Below are 6,572 nucleotides of genomic sequence, written 5' to 3'. Positions count from 1 at the left end.
TATCCCACTAGATGGTGGTAATGCAATAGGTTCATAAAACAAATCCTTATGCTTTTCTAACAATGCTGTCAAATCAGGATTACTGCTACCATTTTTACTACTAGTCTCCAAAGAATACCACTGCATACTCATATCCTCTACACATGGAATAAGCTGAATCATTACAAGTTGAGGTTGATTACCTGACAACTTATCTATCTTCCTAGCATTGGTAGATTTGATTTGATTTCTAGCACCTCTGAACACATGTTTTCTTCCCTTGTAGAAGAATCCCATAGTAAGCTTTTTGAAATTCATCTTGATATCTCCAAGAGTAACTAGCCATTCTACATCTAATACCACATCATAGTTTGCCAGAGGTAATAGCATAAAATTGGCTTCAAACTCAGCATCCTGCAATAGCCAAGACAATCTGCAAGCCCTATCCACCTTCATGCCAGTACCATTTGCAGCAGCCACTACCTGAGAGCAGGTAGTGGTCGAGGACACCTTAGCTGTTCCACCAATTCAGAGGATGAGATTGTGAGTACTCCCAGTATCTATGAGAATGTGCAGAGGTTTCTTGGCATTATAGCCAGTAACCCTCAAGCATTTGAACATCAGAGATCCATTCAATACATGAATTGAAATCTCCATATGTTCTGTTTGTTCAGCCAATTCCATTATTTGTTATGAATCCTCGAAATTCTCAACATCTTCGGAGTGTTCAGTAATTGGCAATTCTTCCACTTCTAATGCATAAACCTATTTAAGGTTCTTGCATTTGTGGCCGGGTACATATTTCTCATTGCAGAAATAACATAATCCTTTGGTCCTTTTTTCATTGGCTTCCTCAACACTTAGCCTTCTTCTGTTAAATCCTTCGCTAGAGTTTGGGGGTGGGTCCTTCTTGGGAGAAGGTAACACTACTAGAAATTCGGAAAAAAACGACCAAAGTTGGTCGTTTATTGGCCAAAAAGCGTGAAGCATCCTACTCTTCCAAGAAAAATATTTTATCTTTAATTCTTTTTATTAGCATTTTCATACTTTTGTCAGTCAAATCATTGTCTGAATCCGAACAAATATCACCAATTCCATTAAGCTTTTATGGATCAGACTTGGAAGAAAGTTGAGAATAAATCATCCTTTCGTCTTTGTCATCATAGAGTCTTATGATCCCCGTTTTATGGGAACTGCCACGACCAACGGTAAAACATTCCATCACCATCAACCATGTCACTCTCAATTAAACTTCTTTTCCTCTTGGAAAATGAAGTAGAGAATTCCTCTATAACCTCTTTTATCTACTTAGGAAATGTTAAATTCCTACCTACACCATCACTATTTGATACACATGCCATTGCCTTCTCATCATCATTGTAGCTAATGAGAAGAACAATTAAAGGCACACTCTATCAGGTACCGTGTCTTAATTATTCTTGGTGGAAGTTCCATTGCATGTCTAATAAAGTCATCAACCCCTTCTACAAAATCCTCCCGCAATCTAAAATTTCAATACATAAACCAAAATTTCAATTCATATCCTAAAGGTTCAATTCATATCCTAAAGGTTCAACTCATATCCACAAAAGTTCAAGTCATTTCCTAAAATTTCAATTTATAAACTAAAATTCCAATAAACAAACCAAAATTTCAATTCATATCCTAAAGGTTCAACTCATATCCACAAAAGTTCAAGTCATATCCTAAAATTTTAATTTATTGTCACGACCCGGATTTCCCACCCTCGGGAGTCGTGATGGCGCCTACTAATAGGAGTTAGGCAAGCCAACTTAAATTACTTTCCATTTAACGCGCATTTCTTTTCCGAATTTTTCAACATGTAATAAAGGCAACATAATTAAAATTTCATGCGGAGGTCTCAACTTATATAAAAACTGAATAAAATTGCGGAAAGTTTATCAAAATCCTTTACCCAAGATTGGTGTCACAATGCTCACGAACTTCTAAGATTACTAAATACAATCTTCTAAAAGAAAATTTTAAACTGTTTGTTACGGTACAAAAGATAACAAACTGAATAGAGAGAGAGAGACTCCGGGCCTGCGGACATCAGCAAGGCTACCTCGGTGTCTCTGGACTGAAGGCCTGCTCCCGATCTACTGCTGCTGTCCAAAGGATGCTCCAACTCTGTGATCTGTGCAAAAGAGCACAGAGTGTAGCATCAGCACAACCGACCCCATATACTGGTAAGTGTCTGACCTAACCCCAGTGAAGTAGTGACGAGGCTAGACCCAGACTCCAGATGAACCCGTGCAGATATATATATGTATATGCAAGTAAAATGGAAAATAGCGGAAAGTAAATGACTAAAGCTGGGAGGGGGAGCATGCGAACGGGGATAGCAGATAGAACATAAAATTAGAAATGATAAGGGAAAACTACATTTGCTCACTTCTACCGTAGAATAAGGGAAAAACAACCACTTTCACTTGTCTCAGTTTTCTCTTGTTGCAGGTGTGCAACCCAATCCCATTTCATCATATCTTGTGGTAGGCGTACCACCCGCTCCCATTTCATCACATCTCGTGGTAGGCGTACCACCCGCTCCCATTTCATCATATCTTGTGGTAGGCGTACCACCCGCTCCCATTTCATTTTATCTTGTGGTAGGCGTACCACCCGCTCCCATTTCATCTTATCTTGTGGTAGGCGTACCACCCGCTCCCATTTCATCTTATCTTGTGGTAGGCGTACCACCCGCTCCCATTTCATTTTATCTTGTGGTAGGCGTACCACCCGCTCCCATTTCATTTCAACATAATATCACAGGATAATCCCGACAAAGGAGCAAGATAACATAATAAGTTTCCCGGCAAGGGAACAAGATACCAAATCAACTATCCCGGCAAGGGAGATCCAGCTATAACCAATTTACTCAATTTCTACTTAACACAATTAATACAAATGCTCAATCATAACATTTACTTGCTCAGTTTCAAAGATTTTCAACCAAGTTCTCATAAACATTACTTAAGAATACAACAATTTAGCAATTTAGTACTCATGGTCATGCTCGACCCCCAACGTATAGATACTCATCACCATGCCTATACGTCGGACACAACACAAAGCATATCATCAACATATAAGCAAACAATGACTATATGATTTGGAACGTTCTTAATGTAAACACACTTATCACATTTATTACTCTTAAAGCCATTTGACAACATTGTTTGGTTAAATTTTGTATGCCATTGCTTGGGTGCTTGTTTTAGTACATAAAGGGACTTAACAAGTCGACACAACTTCTTTTCTTTTCTCGGAACCACAAACCCTTCAGGTTGGTTCATGTAAATTTCTTCCTCTAGATCACCATTTAAGAAGGTTGTTTTTACATCCATTTGATGGATTTGAAGACCATACAAGGCGGCTAACGCTATTAGCATCCAAATGGATGTAATTCTTGTTACCGGCGAGTATGTGTCAAAATAATCAAGACCTTCTCGCTGTCTAAATCCTTTGACAACAAGTCTTTCCTTGTATTTGTCAATAGTACCATCGTCTTTCATTTTCTTCTTGAAAATCCATTTAGAACCCAATGTTTTGTTACCTGGAGGAAGATCAACCAATTCCCAAAGTATGGTTGCTCAATATGGATTCTATTTCACTATTGACCGTTTTTTTCCAATATTGTGCTTATGAGGAAGACATTGCTTCCTTGAAGGTACGAGGCTCATTTTCTAGCAGGAAAGTCAGAAAAGCTGAACCGAATGAAGTAGATGTCCGTTAACATTTACTTTTTCTTGGATTTTCCTCATTAGGCATACCATATATTATTTCCTCCCGAGGTCGTTTTGACTTTTGGTAAGTCAATTCACTTTCCCTTTTATACGGATAAATAGTTTCAAAGAATTCAGCATTATCTGATTCTATTATCGTATTAACGTGAATCTCAGGATTTTCTGATTTATGAACCAGAAAACGATATGCCTTGCTATTGGTTACATATCCAATAAATACACAATCAACTGTTTTTGGACCTATCTTAACCCTTTTAGGTTTAGGAACTTGTACCTTAGCTAAACACCCACACACTTTGAAGTATTCAAGCTGGGCTTCCTTCCTTTCTATTTTTCATAAGGAATGGACTGTGTTTTACTATGAGGTACATGGTTGATTATTCGGTTAGCTGTAAGTATAGCTTCCCCCTACAAGTTCTGTGGTAAACCATAACTTATCAACAATGTATTCATCATCTCTTTCAACGTTCGATTCTTTCTCTCCGCAATTCTATTAGATTGTGGAGAGTAAGGGGCAGTTGTTTGGTGAATAATGCCATTTTTCAAACATATTTCTTCAAAAGGAGATTCATATTCGCCACCCCTATCACTTCTTATCATTTTGATCTTTTTGTTTAGTTGTGTTTCAACTTCACTGTTGTATTGCTTGAAAGCATCAATTGCCTCATCTTTACTATTAAGTAAATAAACATAGCAATATCTCGTGCTATCGTCAATAAAAGTAATAAAATACTTTTTCCCACTGCGAGATGGTGTTGACTTCATGTCTCAAATATCTGTGTGAATTAAGTCTAAAGGACTTGAATTCCTTTCAACGGACTTATAAGGATGCTTAGTATACTTTGATTCCACACATATTTGACATTTAGAATTAATGCAATCAAATTTTGGCAATACTTCTAAATTTATCATTTTTCGCAATGTTTTGAAGTTGATGTGACTTAAGCGTGCATGCCATAAAGTGTTTGACTCAAGTAAGTAAGAAGAAACATTAACTTTATTGATAGGAACTGCTATTACATTTAGCTTAAAAAGGCCCTCATTCAGGTAACATTTCCCTACATACACATCATTCTTACTTAGTACAACACTATTAGAAACAAAAATACATTTAAATCCATTCTTGACAAGAAGTGAGGTAGACACAAGATTCATGCGAATTTCTGGAACATGGAGAACTTGGTTTAGAGTCACAATTTTTCCCGACGTCATCTTCAACGCAATCTTGCAAAACTCCTTCAATTTTGGTTGTAGACGAATTTCCCATGAAAATTGTCTCGTCGGGTCCTGCGGAGGCATAAGAAGAAAATAACTCCTTGTTAGCACAAACATGGCGGGTGGCTCCAGAATCAATCCACCATTCTTTAGGATTTCCTACCAAGTTGCATTCAGACAATATGGTACACAAGTCCTCCATTTCTTCAGCATTTTCAACCATGTTAGCTTGATTCTTCTTCTTCTTATCATTCTTTGGTGCACGACAATCCACGGCCTTATGCCCAGATTTTTCACAGTTGTGGCAATTACCCTTGAACTTTTTCTTTCTTGGGTAATTCTTTGGTCCAGAAGCCTTTTTTCTCTTCTTATTTTGTGGCGCCTCCTCAACAACTTAGCCCTTATTATTGTCGAGTTTTCACGTGACTTCTTTTCAGCATTTTTGTTGTCTTCTTCTATCCTCAAACGAACAATCAAGTCTTCAAGTGTCATCTCCTTCCGCTTGTGTTTTAGATAGTTCTTAAAGTCCTTCCACAACTGAGGTAATTTCTGAATGAAAACGGCGACTTGAAAGGCCTCATTTATGACCATACCTTCAATAATAAATTCATAATTAATAACAAGATAAATCTTATTAATAAAATTATTGATTCGGGTCATACCTTCAGCAAGGAGGTCATGCACAATGACTTGTAATTCTTGGACTTGAGTTATGACCGACCTAGTGTCAATCATCTTGAAATCCAAAAACCTTGCAGCCACGAACTTCTTAAGTCCGGCATCCTCAATCTTGTACTTCTTCTCAAGCGCATTCCATAACGCTTCTGAAGTTTCCATGACGCTATAGACATTGTACAAGCTATCTTCCAAACAACTCAAAATGTAGTTTTTGCACAAGAAATCAGAATGTTTCCATGCTTCAGTTACAACAAATCATTCGTCATCCGGAGTGCCTTCAGCCAGGACCGGAGGATCCTCCTTGATGAATCGCTGCAAACTCAACGTAGTAAGATAGAAGAGCATCTTCATTTGCCAACATTTGAAGTCAATACCAAAAAACTTTCCGGGTTTTTTTTTGCTGGTGCCATAGCATGAGCAAGAGTTGAACGGCTTGACGAGGCAACAACACTCATAACAGTAGCACCCGTTCCCGCAACATTTCCATTAGTTTGGTTTTCATTCGTCATGTTTCTGTAGAGTTGGAACCAAAATAGAACTTTATTAAATCAGTGAAGTTTTGATATCTTCAAACTGAATACCAAACCAAACATACAACACGTAACAATGGTGAAGTTTTTATGTACTTCAAACCCGTACGTTTATTATTCCGGTAAAGTTTTCTTATACTTTAAACCGGACAGAACAATTATTGGAGTAGAAAGCACGAAAGCTTTAGTCTCCAAACCAGTATACAAAATATAGATAACAGTTTAATAAATATTTCAACACAGAAACATTAGATTTTTAAAATTCCTTAAGCTTATTATCGCTACTGTGTTAAAACACAAAAAAAATAGAAAGACTGTTAGAAGAAAAACTGTAAAAACAGTAAACTATAAGAAATATTCTGAGTCCACAATTTGCTTGTATGTCCTTAAGGAATTTTAACCC

Source organism: Nicotiana tabacum, chromosome 7 (assembly GCF_000715075.1).
Source record: "Nicotiana tabacum cultivar K326 chromosome 7, ASM71507v2, whole genome shotgun sequence".
Classification (NCBI taxonomy): domain Eukaryota; kingdom Viridiplantae; phylum Streptophyta; class Magnoliopsida; order Solanales; family Solanaceae; genus Nicotiana; species Nicotiana tabacum.
The sequence above is the reverse complement of the archived record's forward strand: the minus strand, read 5'-3'. Positions refer to the sequence as shown.